Source organism: Eubalaena glacialis, chromosome 15 (genome assembly GCF_028564815.1).
Source record: "Eubalaena glacialis isolate mEubGla1 chromosome 15, mEubGla1.1.hap2.+ XY, whole genome shotgun sequence".
Classification (NCBI taxonomy): domain Eukaryota; kingdom Metazoa; phylum Chordata; class Mammalia; order Artiodactyla; family Balaenidae; genus Eubalaena; species Eubalaena glacialis.
In genome coordinates, this window is record NC_083730.1 from 26530668 (window position 1) to 26546781 (window position 16114).

Sequence of the window (16114 nt, forward strand, 5' to 3'; positions counted from 1 at the left end):
GTGATAGTGCCAGCCTTCCAAAGCGCTAGACCCTTGGCTTAGAGGAAGAACAGAATCTGGGTTGCTTTATTTTTGGGCTTGACTGAGAAGGTTTAATGCACCATTTGCCAGCCCTCCCAGCAATGGTGGTTTGTGCTCAAAATACATGAAACCTCAATAACAGAAAAACTGACGATTTCAGGAAGTGGGTATCTGAGAGTAATATGGAAGGAAAACTTTAAATTACAAAAATGATAAAACTTCATTAAGAACATCTAGAAAATGACAAAGAAATGAAAATACATGTGATTATAATACCATAACACAGCTTTCATGGTCCTGAGCTGTCATCCTACTACAGTCTATCACTTTTCTTAAATGTGCATTTGGCAGAGTTGAAGATTTAGTGTGCGTATGTAGTGTGTGAATAATGGGTAGTCTGCTTTTTCAGTTATTATGTCATAAGCATCTTTCTGTGCTGCTGCATTATCTAATAAACATTATTTTTATTGGTTGGGTAATGTCACATCATTTCATATAACACTCTCCTACTTTTCATCTTTGGTGTCTCTTGAATTCACGCTTGGTCTCCATCATACCATCTCTTTCAAAATTCTACTCCTTCTCTAATTTGGATAACTGGCCTGCCTTGTCCCTGTCCCCACCCCCGTACACACACACACACACACACACACACACTCACACACACACATACACTCACACACACACACACACTCACACACACACACATACACACACATACACATATACACACTAGGATTTCCTCCACTCTACAGTCTTGCTAATCAAAGGGTGGTCCCACACCAGTGGCCTGGACACCCCTGGGAGCTTGTTAGAAATGCAGAATTTCAGACTCCAGCTGGGACCTACCGAATCTGAATCTGCATCTGTATTTTGACAAGATCCCCAGGTGATTCCTAAGCACATTGAAGCTTGAGAAGCACTGATCTGAAACACACATTCCCCACGCTCCAGGAGAGAATCCCGGCCAGGTGCGCAGCCTGCAGAGTGCAGACCAAATGGAGAGGGGGCTGGGAGCGAGTAGGTGAGGGCCAGCCAGACAACCACAGGCGGTGGGCAGCTGTGGGCCAGGAATCTTAGAGAGGTTGCAGGAAGGAATGAGGCCTGTGAAGGAAAACCTATAGAAGATACAAGATTGAAAACTGAGGGCTCAGTTGGCTAGGAGGGGCAGGGGCAAAACAACCAGCCCTGGCTCACTCCCACTTTGTAGGTGAAGAAGCTGAGGGACAGAGAAATTAAAATGCTTGCCCAAGGTCACCAGCGAATAGGTGGTGGAGCTGGGAGAGCAATCTGCTTCCAGAGCCCACACTCTTAACCACCCTGCAATGCAGTGGAGGGTAAACGACAGGAGGAAGAAAAGAATAAAAGGACGTTAGACTCCTGCAATGAGCTGGGTAATTTTTTACTTCCTTACATATAATAACCACGACAGCCTTTGGATGTGGATATTCCTACCCCATGTTACAAACGAGAAGGTCCATTTGCACCAGTGATGAGCAGTTCCTGAGTTCACATAGTTACTAACAGCTGAAGTCAGGATTTGAACCCAGGACATTTTGGGTCCCAAAGTGATGCTCTTTCCAAATTGCACACTTCATCTGCAAGGTGTGGAGCTGCTCTCTGCCCTCAGAACAGCTTCTTTCCTTCTCCCCTGTCTCCTGATTTTATTTTATTTTTTTAGATTTGATGAAAGCTTAACTTTTAAAAACGTTTTTATTGGAGTACAGTTGATTTACAATGTTGTGTCAGTTTCTGCTGTACAGCAAAGGGAATCAGTTAAACATATACATATATTCACTCTTTTTTAGATTCATTTCCCATACAGGTTATTACAGAGTATTGAGTAGAGTTCCCTGTGCTATACAGTAGGTCCTTATTAGTTATCTATTTTATATGTGGTAGTTTGTGTCAATCCCAGTCTCCCAATTTATCCCCCACCCTTTCCCTCCAGTAACCATAAGTTTGTTTTCTACATCTGTGACTCTATTTCTGTTTTGCAAATAAGTTCATTTGTATCATTTTTTTAGAGTCCATATATAAGCAATATCATATTTGTCTTTGTCTGGCTTTACTTCACTCAGTATTAGAATCTCTAGGTCCATCCGTGTCGCTGCAAATGGCATTATTTCGTTCTTTTTTATGGTTGAGTAATATTCCATTGTATATATGCACCACATCTTTATCCTTTCATCCGTCGATGGATATTTAGGTTGCTTCCATGTCCTGACTATTGTAAATAGTGCTGCAATGAACATTGGGATGCATGTATCTTTTCGAATTATGGTTTTCTCTGGATATATGCCCAGGAGTGGGATTGCTGGATCATATGGTAGCTCTATTTTTAGTTTTTTAAGGAACCTCCACACTGTTCTCCATAGTGGCTGTACCAATTTACATGCCCACCAACAGTGTAGGAGGGTTCCCTTTTCTCCACACCCTCTCCAGCATTTATTGTTTGTAGATTTTTTGATGATGGCCATTCTAACTAGTGCGAGGAGATACCTCATTGCAGTTTTTTTTTTTAATTAATTAATTTTGTTTATTTATTTTTGGCTGCGTTGGGTCTTCATTGCTGTGCGCGGGCTTTCTCTAGTTGCGGCGAGCAGGGACTACTCTTTGTTGCAGTGCATGGGCTTCTCATTGTGGTGGCTTTTGTTGCGGAGCAGGGGCTCTAGACACATGGGCTTCAGTAGCTGTGGCACGTGGGCTCAGTAGTTGTGGCTTGTGGGCTCTAGAGCGCAGGCTCAGTGGTTGTGGCACATGGGCTTAGTTGCTCCGCGGCATGTGGGATCTTCCCGGACCAGGGCTCAAACCCGTGTCCCCTGCGTTGGCAGGTGGATTCTTAACCACTGTGCCAACAAGGAAGCCCCCCTCATTGCAGTTTTGATTTGCATTTCTCTAATAATTTGTGATGTTGAGCATCTTTTTATGTGCTTTTTGGCTATCTGTATGTCTTCTTTAAAGAAATGTCTATTTAGATCTTCTGCCCATTTTTTGATTGGGTGGTTTGTTTTTTTGATATTGAGCTGCATGAGCTGCTTGTATATTTTGGAGATTAATGCCTTATCGGTTGCTTCATTTGCAAATATTTTCTCCCATTCTGTGGGTTGTCTTTTCATTTTGTTTATGGTTTCCTTTGCTGTGCAAAAGCTTTTAAGTTTAGTTAAGTCCCATTTGTTTATTTTTGTTTTTATTTTCATTACTCTAGGAGGTGGATCAAAAAAGATCTTGCTTAGATTTATGTCAGAGAGTGTTCTGCCTGTTTTCCTGTGAGAGTTTTATGGTATCAGGCCTTACATTGAGGTCTTTAATCCATTTTGAGTTTATTTTTGTGTATGGTGTTAGGTAGTGTTCATTCTTTTACATGTAGCTGTCCAGTTTTCCCACCACCACTGATTTAAGAGACTGTCTTTTCTCCATTGTATATTCTTGCCTCCTTTGTCATAGATTAGGTCACCATAGGTGCCTGGGTTTAACTCTGGACTTTCTATCCTGTTCCATTGATCTATATTTCTGCTTTTGCACCAGTACCATACTGTTTTGATTACTGTAGCTTTGTAGTATAGTCTGAAGTCAGCGAGCCTGCTTCTTCCACCTCCATTTTTCTTTCTCAAGATTGCTTTGGCTATTCAGGGTCTTTTGTGTTTCCATACAAATTGTAAAATTTTTTGTTCTAATTCTGTGAAAAATGCCATTGGTAATTTGATAGGAATTGCAGTGAATCTTTGGATTGCTTTGGGTAGTGTAGTCATTTTGACAATATTGATTCTTCCAATCCAAGAACATGGTATGTCTCTCCATTTCTTTGTTTCACCTTTGATTTCTTTCATCAGTATCTTATGGTTTTCTGAGTACAGGTTTTTTGCCTCCTTAGGTAGGTTTATTCCTAGGTATTTTATTCTTTTTGATGTGATGGTAAATGGGATTGTTTCCTTAATTTCTCCTTCTGATCTTTCATTGTTAGTGTATAGGAATGCAAGAGATTTCTGTGTATTAATTCTGTATCCTGCAACTTCACGAAATTCATTGATGAGCTCTAGTAGTTTTCTGGTAGCATCTTTAGGATTTTCTATGTATAGTATCATGTCATCTGCAAACAGTGACAGTTTTACTTCTTTTCCAATTTGGATTCCTTTTGTCTTTTGATTTTAAAACACCATCTCTGCCCAGCGACACATTCCCCTTGCCTGTTCATGGTGAGGACAAACACAGGGCAAGTTTCAGATATTTTCCTCAATCCTTAAAATTGTGAAATGCTTACGACTAGAAGGTACCTGTTGTGCATTTAATCCAACTGCCTCATTTTACAGTTAAGGAAACTGAAGCCCAGAGAGTTCAAGTGGCTTGTCTGAGGTCACACAGCCATAGATCCAAGACTCTGACCCTGGATTCAGTGTTCCTTTCGTGACTCTGGGCTGTATTTGCACCTGGTGTCCTGGGTGCCAAGGGGTCTGTGCACCACCAGGGCAGCCAGCACTGGGCTGTCGGGTTGCTAGGTCAGTGCAAGTTCAGCCTTAAGCTTAAGGTGAAGGATGCAATGGATGAATCTCCATTTAAAAAAAACAAACTGGGGCTTCCCTGATGGCGCAGTGGTTAAGAATCCGCCTGCCAATGCAGGGGACACAGGTTTGAGCCCTGGTCTGGGAAGATCCCACATGCCATGGAGCAACAAAGCCCGTGTGCCACAACTACTGAGCCTGCACTCTAGCGCCCACGAGCCGCAACTACTGAGCCCACGTGCCACAACTACTGAAGCCTGTGTGCCTAGAGCCCGTGCTCCGCAGCAAGAGAAGCCACTGCAATGAGAAGCCCACGCACCACAACGAAGAGTAGCCCCCACTCGCCGCAACTAGAGAAAGCCCACACGCAGCAACGAAGACCCAACGCAGCCAAAAAATATATTAAAAAAAAAAAAATGAAGAGGAACTAAAGAGTAAAAAAAAAAAGAGAACAGAGACTTGAAAAAAAACAAGCCTAATAAAAATAATATCTGCTTGTTAAAAATCCAAGCAGTGTAGAAGTGTGTCTGCAAACACTTGAAAGCACCCCCTCCCAGCCCTCCCCGGCCCACTCCCCAGGGGTAACCACTTTGTGCCGCCTCCAATGGCTTCTTAATTTTCATGCCAGCCATTGGGTTTTGTAGGATCCATGCCACAGCAAGGCTATTTTTAACAAGCATCCCAGGCTTCAGGAGGTTGAGGAGAGGGGAAGAAAAAATATTCCATTTGTGTATTTTTAATCCATGTGCATTTGAGCAAGCAGTGGCTTTCCTGTCCCTGCTGCCAAGGGTTTCAGGCAATTGATTAGACTTTCTGGGTGCAGGGTAATCCTTTCTCTTCCCCTAACGAGGCTGGAAGGCCAGGGAGAGGTTCAGGTGATGTTTCTGGGGCTGATGGCTGTCTCAGCTGGCTGCCTCCTGATCCTGCCTGCCCCCAGCCCTCTCCTTCCGGGCAGCCTTGACAATCCTGGCTGGGTCTTCCAGAGCAGAGGAGGCCTGGGAACCTGACTCTTTGTGCCACGCTCATATTTAGAAATGTCTCCAGCCAGAGGTTGGCGTCTGTCCCGCTTGGGCTCTGGGCAAGGGGTGCAGTCACATGTGCTGCCTTTGAGTGGGCAGATTCTGAGTGGGCAACGGCCCGCTTTGAATATAAACACAGTCCTTTTATGCCGAGGAGCTGGCATCCGAGCCTGTGCTCCTGGTCACTGGGTGAAGGCAAGTGCTGGTAGCCTGATGGGCGACAGGGAGACGGAAGAAAGATGTCACAAGGCTTGAACTGGGCAAAATGGTGGTCGAGGAGGGGTCTCAGCTCCCTGCCCTCCATCCCCCCAGCCCCGTCCCTATCTTTCTTCTGCACTCCTTCGCCAGGTGCGCAGAGCACTGCCACTGCCTGAGTAGGAGGCCTGCTGCCCCGTGGGGTTGCGGAGGGGTGTCGGCAAGACGGTGCCCCCATCTGGGCCTTCCTTTCTGCCCTGTGAGTTCCCCAGTATACTGAGGGGTGGTCCTGGGAGGCTGTGTGGATTGGGACCAGAGTGAGGCCTGGATGTGGAGCCAGCTGCGGCAGAGTCTTGCTCTGCCCTCCCTGTCGGTGAGCAGACAGCCCCTCAACCTCTCCAGATGGCACCTGCAAAACGTGTCCAGGATGATGTCATCCCTGAAGGCTCTTTCGGCGCTGACAGTGATCATTCTACAATTTCTTGCTCACCCTGCTTTCTTTCCCATGACAGTGCATGACAACAGATAAAACGGACCAACCAGCCCAGCCTTAAATAGCAGCCCCCTGGGTAACAAACATCATGCCTTAGCCCTATAAAAACTCTCCTTTCTTTTAAACAGTTCCTTTAAGGAGGGGCATTCTGGTTCATTCACTCATGCCTCAGGTCTTTAATGAACACCTGCGAAGTGCTCTCTCCAGCTCCATAGCAGCTGATGGGGGCTTTTGGATCTCCTTACATAGCACCTCTCCACCCCTCTGCAGGCCTGCCCTGGGGACCAAGGTGGCTTGCTTACCACATTCAGCTCTCTGGAGAGGACTCTGCCTTCCTGCAGCTGAATCTTCAGAGAGAACACAAATGCAATAGGATTCACCTCCTACAGCTGATGCCAAGCCAGTGCCAAGTGCTGAAGCCCCTTGCACCTCCACCTCACCCTGCTCCATCTTCCCTCCTCCCTCCACATCCCAGGGGAAGAAAGCTCCATGCAGTGGTCAAGAAGGCTGAATAGATATTTTCTTCATATCTCCTATATAACTGAATGAATGAATGAGTGCATGAATGAATGAATGAATGAATAAGCAGATAAGCAAGTGAGCAAATGAATGGAGGAACAAATGGAAACTCAATCTCTACTCCAAAGGAACTTAAAATTCAAAGGAAAAGAACCATGCTTGTAGCATGGTAGCACTGTGGGACTGAAGGGGGCCCTAGGGATTGGACTCACCCCCTCTTTTTATGGGAAAGGAAATGCAGGCTCAGAGGCGGGAGGGGCTGCTGTGCGATGCATGCAGCGGACCACGGAGGTCAGAGGATGGCGAAATCGCCCAGGGAGAGTGAGATCCCGAATCGAACACAAGGCTGCCCTACTTTCCCTCTGCTGCTGCCCTAAGCGTCCCTTGTCCTTGGGAAAAATTGTCTTTTCATATGGTTGGGAGTGGATGGCGCAGTTTTTCTTTGAGGGTTAATTGTTTTGCTGACAGCACAGATAATTAGGAATGAGAATCCCGAGTGAGGGCGACAGCACCATCTGCTGTGAATATGTTTCAACCCCACCTTGCAGGAGGGCTCAGAAGGACTCCGATCCCCACCCTCCCACCCCCAGCAAAAACTGATGTGCTCTAGCTGTTAGCTTCCGGAGCTACAGCCGCCAGGTGATCGTGCAGCCCATAGGACAGGCTGGTAACCGGCTTCTGAAAGGTGCAGCTTCTCCTCCCTTCCCCACGGCATCTGGTGCACGTGTAGTAGGGCTCACGTCTTACTAGGTAGAACAAGGACCCCCTCCCCTTCCCCGGGGTGCCTGGGACACAGCGCGATAATAACACCAGGGGATGACTTTCCATTCTTCCCGTAGCCTGATGTTTTGAGGTGTGGTCCAGTGGGCATGTGGGTCTGCACCGAGCTCCCGGCTGCCTTTGGTGTTTGCGTCCTTTTTCCGCTGAACTCCATGGATTGGCCACCTATCCTGGGTTTCCTGGCCTTTGGCCTGTGCTGCCTATTCTAGAAGGATCTCGGCCTGCCTTCCTGCCAGGTAGGAACTTCCCAGGTTGTGACTTCTTCCTGGAGAGCAGAAGCAGAGCAGCGTTGGAATCAGGCAGAGAATCCAATTGTCCAGGAGCAGCTGAGATCTTTCTTCGTAGGGGTGGAACTTCGTGGTGGCGTTTTTTCATTTTCATTATTCAGGAATATATCCCATATACAAAAGAGCATTGATGTGTGTATATGCTTTTGGAAGGTAATACCCATAACTGCTTTGTTCTTTCAAAGGGGCTTCTAATCCCCAGGGCTGCCTTGCCCAGCAATGCCTCGGAGGCCAGAGCTGTAAAGCCAGGTTGCCCTGGAGGCTCGAGGTCGGCACCCTGCCCCCCTCCCCACTCCCAAGCTGTGGCTATTTATCACAGCAGCACCCTCTTTGCCTGAGGTGCTCCTGTCAGCTAGCGGCCTCCACATTCCTGTCTTCCCTGTTTATCACTCTCTTCTCTGTGCGTTCTTCGCCTAGACCCTCCTAGCAGGGGAGAAACCACAGGCTGGATCCTCCTCCTGTTCTCACTTCTCCCCATCCCCCCACAGCAGGCCAAGCATGCCTCTGTTCCCCTCGTCCTCCCCACTCCTGCCGACCCGCCATTCCCCTGACGTGCTAGGAAATTAACCCAGGACCAAGGGGCTTGCTGAAAAGAATGATAACTGGGAGTCAGAAATTCCAGTCTTGACTCTTTCACTACCTTCCTGTGGGATCTTTAGTGAGATTCTCAACCTTTCTGTGCTTTTGTTTCCTCATCTCTAAAATAACCTTAAAAAAAAAAATACCCCTTTATGTCACTACTGTGAAACCACATGGGTCCAGTGGATGCCAAAGCAGCTTGAAGGGTATAAATCAGGGTATGTGTGTAAGACATTGTCATTGTTAGGCTTACAAAATCCATGGGACTCCAGGTGCCTGCCTCCCTTTGCTGCCCTCATCCCTGTCCATGGTGCTCCCCCTTTCCTGCAGCGCTGGATGCCCTGGTGGACACTCTCCACCTGCCACAGCCCCTTCTCAACAGTGGGTCCACTGAGGCCCAGAGGACCCCGAGGTTTGGGTGGAGCTCAGGGTCACAGCTGTCTGGGCAGTGGCCCTGGGAGCTGGAGGCCATGCCTGGTCAGAGATGCGGGGCTACGGCCAATGTGGCCCCAGTCTCCAGAACCCAGGAGATCTGCATGCTGAGGCGCGGCTTCTTCTTGTTGGAGCCCCTTCCTACCTGCCCCCTGCCACCCCAGAGTGTGAGCTGTGGTCTTGGCTATGAAATGTGGTCACTCAGTGGAGCAGTGTCTGTGTCCCTCACCCAGCGAGGTTTGCATCTGTACCCTTGTCTCTCACTCTGAGTGAAGGGCTGTGAAAGGAGGCCACAGGTGGGTGGCCTTCCTGGAGCCCCCAAACCACAGCACACCAGAAGCCTTGTCCCAGGGCCTGGGCTACAAGAGTTGAGGAATGTCCCCGGTAGACATGGCCTTGTTCTTTGTGGGTCTCATTGGTGGAGGGAGGACACCCAGGTCCTTCCTCTTTCCTGGGGCAATGAGGTTCTGTTGGTGGGTATGAGCTAAACTCTGAATGGTGGGTAGGATGGGTGACTGAAGGTGCGTCTTTCAGGCAGATGAAACGAAATATGCCAAGGTAAGAAGATAAGGATGAAGGGGTGTGTGTGTGTGGCACACGCATGGTGAGGCCTGGGGGTAGGGTTGGTGGGTGGGACATTGGCAGTGAAGACCCTAGCTGAGGTAGAGTCTATATAGTCACCTGGAGTTACAAGATCTAATAATAGAGAGAGAAAAAAAAGATGGCTGGAAAGTTCTAGAACAGCTAAAACTTGGACATGTGTCTCTGGCCCTGGTAGGTCACAGAGACCTTTGTTCTTCCTACAGGTCTCCTCTGAAGCAGCTGGGAACTCAGAAGGCCTCACTACCCCTGAGGAGTAGGCCAGCCAGGAGAGCAGTAAGGGATGGCATGAAGCCCACCAGGGCCTGAGGAGTGCACAATCTGCAGCTCGTTGGACCCGGAGCCTCCAAGTCGGGAGACTGTACCAGCGGGGAGACTCAAGAAGAATTGATACCTCGGCCCCAAGTGACATGTACACGGTGTAATGACAGGTAATGAACCTGAGGTTCATCAATCCTTTCTGAATGATATGGCAGGTAGGAGAATATATCAGCCTGCAGTAGACATAAAATGTCAACTCTTGGGAGGACAACCATGCAAACAAAGCAGAGTAAGGCCTGATAAGATAATAGATGGATGCTTTATAGTTATTAGTTTCTGCCCCAAGCTCTTGCTGGAGCTAGGCACCAGAAGATTTAGCATCAGGTAGGTTCACTTGCTATACCTCATAGGAAGGCCTGATGCCATATGGATGTAGCACCTCTTGTTTTAAGACCTTAGAGTAACAAATCAAGAAGTCATCATTTCCCATCAGCTCCCTTGGGAAGCAGGGCATGGATGTCAGTGGGGAAACAAAGGCAGCGAGGGGTGCAGGAGCTCCTTCATGGATCAGTGATACCTAAGGGATAGACCTGGAGGCCTTATTGGCTGAGAAGCCTTCTGGGTTGGGACAGATTTTTTGAATGACCGGTGAGGTGATGGGTTGGTATTTCTTGTAAAAAAGGAAATAGGGACTTTGTGGCTGCCTTCGTCCCTCCAAGGATGCCAGGGCAAGTAGCAGATGACCAAGGCTGACTTGGGGAGGTCATGGGTGGGGGTCTGGAGAGCACAGGCGGGGGCTGGCAGACACCCTGGGTCTAGCAGGTAATCTGAGGAGGTCAGCCAAGGCAGAAAGCATTGAGAAGGTCCCCAGAGCCTAGAGGGCAGGACCCTGAGGCTGGAAGGACCAGGGTCCAGTGGGACTGGAGACCCCGAAGATGAGCTCTGATCTAGTGGAGGGCCTGTTCCATTGGCCATCTGGTCATCACTGTGTGTGTCATACTGGGTACCACTCTGGCAATTTCCGCCATGGGGAAAACGGCAGGCTGGGGCGGGAGCAAAAATAGCTTGGGGCCTTGGGAAACTGACCAGGGCAGGGGGAGAGGGCCAATGGCCTGGGGCAGGAGGCCCAAGAGGGTGTGGCAAATTCCATTCCAGTGCAGGCCAGTGTCAGGGTCCACAAAGCCAAGCCAAGGGGTGGGGAGGGGCAGAGCATTAGGACTTCTGGGAGGCCTTGTTCTAAGTTAGGCAGAAAGAATAAGATGAAGAAGGAATCCAGAAAGCTGAGCCCAGCTCTAGGAAATGGATCAGCCACAGGTACCAGGTGGGCCCAGGACTTGGCTTCTGTCTATATGAACAAATGGCAGGGGAGTCGAGCTTTGGGGACCCTGGTGAGGATAGTTAGGGGTCTGGCTAGGCCTGGAGGGGCTTTGCTAGGGAGCTGGTATCTTCATAGTTTCCTGGGGCTAGCTGTGTCCCTGGGCACCCTAGACCCTAGTGTACCAGCTCTGGACTATTCTCAGACCCCCACCTCTCAGTGGAGCAGGCAGTCTGTGCATTTTAGGCTTGACTGGGGACCTGGGCAGGGCTCACCCTGTGGGCCCTCGTGATGGGAGGTGATGGGGGGCAGGAGGAGGCAGAAGAGGCCCAGCCCTGCAGGTGGCTCAGGAAGGTAAGGGGCAAAATACTTTCTGATTAAGTCAAGAGAGAACAAAGGGTTGAATCTAGAAGTTTCTTAACCTAGTTTCCCAATATTTCCCGAGTACCTATTTTGTACTGGGCACTGTGCTAGGTGCCAGACATACAAAGATGCATGAGGGGTGTCTGCTCCCAGGGGAGGGAACATGGGGCAGAGGAAAAAACATGGGAGTGGAGACAGATCTGGGACTCTGGGAGCCTCAGGCTCCTGTCTTCAAAATGGGGACAAGACTTTCTCACTCACAGGCTGGTTGGGAGAATTAAATAAAATGAAACATGCAAAACATTTAGCACAGCAGCTGGCACCATAGTAAGTGATCAATCATTTAGTTTTCTTCCATTGTTCTGCTCTTGGAGGAGCTTATGGTCTGGGAGGGGAGGGAGCAAAGAAGGGTGGGAGAAACGCATCCCAATTCCCAGGGCTTCTGATTGTGAACAGGGTTTGAGGCCTGGGCTTTGAAAACCTCGTTCTCGGCATTCCTCTGGCCGTGGAAAATATAGTTTAAGGTGGATCCGAACACTCAGAAATGGTGATTGCCTGTGAGTGCTTTGGCAGTTGCTGGGCCTGGGGATGCTTTCTGGGCACTGAGTAGGATAGAGGGAGGGAAGGGTGGGTCCAGGAATTTACAGACGTGTTGAGAAGAGAGGACATTCTCGGAATGCTTGGAGAGTCTTGCCTCCTCAGCTTCCAGCGCTGCTCTAGGGAGTGGGGCAGGATGAGTCGGGTACAGAAACCAAGGCAAGACTTGGGACCTGGAGCAGGGCTGCCCAGAGAGACTGAGCATGAGCCAGTCTCATGGGATTTTCAATTTGAAGCAAGTGAAATTAATTGTAATAATGTTTCATTTAACTCAACATGTCCGAAGTATTATCATTGCAACATGGAGTGAATATAAAGATTATTAATGAGATAGTTTATATTCTTCTTTTCGTACAAAGTCTTTGAGGTCCAGAGTGCATTTTTATACTTACGGTTTATCTCCGTTTGGACCAGCCGCATTGCAAGTGCTCAACAGCACCTGTGGCTAGTGGCTACTCTACTGGACAGCTTAGGTCTAGAATTTAGAGCATCTTGCCCAGGGGCACCCAGAGGCCAGGTGTATCCTGAGCTAGACAATAGGACTTACTGTTCTGTCCTCTTCTCATGACACAACTGAAATGAATTCCTGGGGAAACTGGCTTGAAGTATCAGAGGTGTCTTGAATCACTTGTTCTGGATGGTAACGTATGTTCTCTAGAACCAGCCCTGGCTGCAGGTCTTCCCAGCTGGCCTCAGATGCCACCACTTACTGGTCCCGGGCTGACCCCAGGCAGTTCCCAAAGCTCTCTGAGCTTCAGAAGCTGCATTGAAAGTGGCACTAAGAATGTCTGTTTTGCTGGGTAATTATGAGGACTAAATAAAATAATCATTACTCTGTGACATTCCACGTCAAGAAATAATGCTTTTTATTTTCCTAAATTAAATGAAAACTGGGTTGAGTTCCCTATGGGCTAAGTGTGGCAAAAGTGTCCTAGCAGGAATTTCTATAGTTCTGTTTCTACCCTTCTGTTGCATGAGGACTGTGGGGCTTTGTGGGGCAGGACAGATGGGCAGGGGGTGAGCCTGGACCTTGGCCCAGGGTGGCTGCCTGTGGCCCTCCTTATCCAGAGCCCTGTGGTCACCTGGAGGAGACAGGTCCTGCAGGAAGCTTGTGCCCCTGTGTCAGCTCTGCTGTAGAGAAGGCAGGGGTCCCCGGGCTTTCATCTCTAGAGGATGGACACCACCGTGGCACTGTGTTTCAGTGGGCCGAGGGGGTGCCGGCCACCCCAGGACCCATTACCTAAGCCATCCCAAGTGTCTTGGGACCCGACCCAGGCACCCTACTCGAAAAGCTGCTTGTCCTTCAACCCCTTTCTCTCCTGTCTCCCAGCCTCAGCCTTTGAAACAAAGGCCCATCCCTACCTTACCTGCCTCCTTTCTTTACCAGCCATAAAAATACAGATTACTCCCTGTGAGGGCCAGGGAGCCCACTGTCATAGATATGGCTGCTCTTTCTGGGTTTGGGAGAGGGTATTTTTTATTACTCTATGAATGACATCTGCCCCAGTCACGGGCTCCCAACAGCAGCAGAAAATAGTAATTGCTACATATGTGTCCTGACACATGTCACTGGCATAAGGTTGGCACTCCACAAAATCAAGTTCCCCTAAGCCCAGCCCCACCGGAAGAAAAGGTTAAATAATTTCTGCCTTTGGGGTTTTTCTGAGACTCAAATGAGATAGTGTATGTGAAAGACCTGCATAAAATTATAAAATGTTATTAAGACTCTTAATTCCCTACCTGGCGTGGTTTCTTGGTTGGGAACTGGGTTGATTCTAAACGTGCCCTTCCACTCGACATCACATGGCAGGTTGGGCCATCATCACGCACTGTCCTCCCCCCTGTGGGCCCCGCTCAGTGCTCCCCTGGGTGTTCCTTCCTGCAGGGCGAGCACCTCTCAACTAATAATCCTTTGTCTCCTGTGTGTCAGTGGCAGGTTTCCCTGACATCCTTAGTTTTCTTCAGCCTGTTGTGTGGGGTCTCTAACTCGTCCCCCTGAGTTTGGAATCTACCCTAGTTATCAAGAAAGTTCCCAATCCATCTTTTCCGGGCCTGAGGGGAGAGAGGCCTGGAGCTAAGGAAGGGTCCTCTTCACCTACCTGGCTTGGGTTTGGTGAGGATTCTGCGATGGGAAAGGGGGTTCGAATAGAGTGTCTGCAGGCAGATCCTTCGGGCTGGGGTAGAGGGAGCAGGATAAGGCGGTACAGGTCGGTGATGCAAAGAGTCACCGGGTGTCAGCCATGCTGGAATCAGTGCAAAGTCTATAGACGAATGGGAATTCTCCAGCCCTGGGGACTGAAATGACATTTTCAAGGTTGGGTCAACATCTGATTGTGTGAGGTTGCGTCAGTGGTCCTTGGATGCTCACCGCAGCCGTCTGTGGGTCCCTGTGATGTTCCTCCCCCGGGGGCAGCTGGCTTCTGCTTCCTGTTCCTCTCCCGGGCCCTGAGCTCTCAAGGCTGTCACGAATCCTAAAAGAGTCCTCCAAAGCAGTGTCATTGTGACTTAGCATCTATTTTAAAAGGTAATCTATGGCACATGTGGGGGACAATGAGGAGGGAGTGTCATAAAATCAAGCATATTTAGATGGAGATATAGTCTAGATTCTTTCTAAGTTTGCTTTGTGACCCTGTGCACATCTCTCAACTTCCCCAGGCCTTAATGTTCTCATCTGTTAAATGAGCATGAGAAAGTGCACTGCAATGATTTAATGCTGTTGCCAGGCACACATGCATTCAAAAAGCAAGAGGCGCTATGAATCTTAATCACCAAACAGTTGAGAGTATTATGGCAACCCCCTTTTCCTCGTCAAGTCTAGCAGTGTGTAATTCTGCTCTTCAAAATTAGTCTCTTTATTGCTTCCTGGGGGCCCACAGGGAACAGCTTCTGATACATCACCTTAAAATTTTGCAGCAGGGAGAGGCAGAAAGCCACATTGCCCTTGACTGACAACCTTCATATTGGTACTTGACAATTTTAATTTTTCATGATTCCTCTGATAAAAATAGTGCCCGACTAAAAACAAATACATTTGTATTTTCCATCTCCTTAATTAGTTTCTAATTTGGGGGTTCTTATTAGCTTAAAATCATCTCGCTGAAATGGTCCTTGGATGATAAAAAATGTGAAAACCACAATCAATTCTAGAGAGATCCTGCTATTTAATTATGCTGATTGGAGCACTAGAGACCCCTGGCAAAACGAACCTCTCAGAATAAGCTTGATTTGTGTAATTTGGTTTTTAAAAATTTTGGATGCATATTTATCATGTTCAACTATGTGTTCTTGTTCTCCTTGAGATTCTGACTCATCTCCTAAGAGATGGGTGGAGGAATCCATGGGCTGTGGAGACCGTGGGACTCCAGCTAAGCCCGTGGAGTTGCTGGTAGCGCCTGGCCAGAGGGAAGACAGGGTCCCCGGCTTGTCTGGTCATTTAAAAGTGTCTTTTCTTTATTAAAAAAAAAAAAAAAGAAAGAAAGGTAAAAGGTCACCCAGAGATAGCCTAGGAAAGGATAAGCTGATAGAATTTTGGAGCTGATGGTAGTAGAGAGTCCTCCATGAAATCCCAGGCTAGAGATGTATCTGGAACCAAATTCTAGAATGTGATACGACTTTGGAGATACTGGGAAGACCTAGTTGCTCAAAAAGATATATTCCCCCCAGCATCCAAATCCATGGATCAATATTAGCTTTGCTAAAAGTGGACCACCAGATATGACGTGATGGGAAGGACACAGCACCACCCAGGACATTTTCCCACCATATAACTGAACATAAAACTGCTCCTGCCTGTAAATCTAACGACCACCTTATGCAGGAACTAGAGGAACATGGGAAAGCCCACCACAGAGAGACCGTCACCAGATCCAGAACGAGAGGGCTCCTCAGGACAAATGCCCTATCTTCCCAACAGGAGGTCGAGGGGAAATAATGGCGAGATGTGAGGGAATTGTCACAGATTTAGAGTCTTAAAGAGATATACCAACCGAATGGCCTCTATGGGTCCAGTTTGACTCATGACTCAAGTCTACTTTGACTCTATTTGAGAGAATCAAGGAGGTTAGAGACAGGCTGTGCGTTAGATACCCAGGAATTATTACTATTATTATTTTTTTATTTTTATTTTTTAAAAATCTTTTTAACATCTTTATTGG

The 16114-nt window shown here is 48.1% G+C and overlaps 1 protein-coding gene across 2 annotated transcripts in view; it reads left to right on the top strand.

Annotated features, from left to right (window-relative positions):
• Nucleotides 1–16114, top strand: part of ZBTB7C (zinc finger and BTB domain containing 7C) — a 381593-nt gene that overhangs the window by 75627 nt on the left and 289852 nt on the right. For both annotated transcript variants that reach the window (XM_061170003.1, XM_061170004.1), the window contains exon 2: nucleotides 9631–9855. The gene's annotated coding sequence lies outside the window, so the exon portion shown is untranslated. The remainder of the gene's footprint in view (nucleotides 1–9630; nucleotides 9856–16114) is intronic.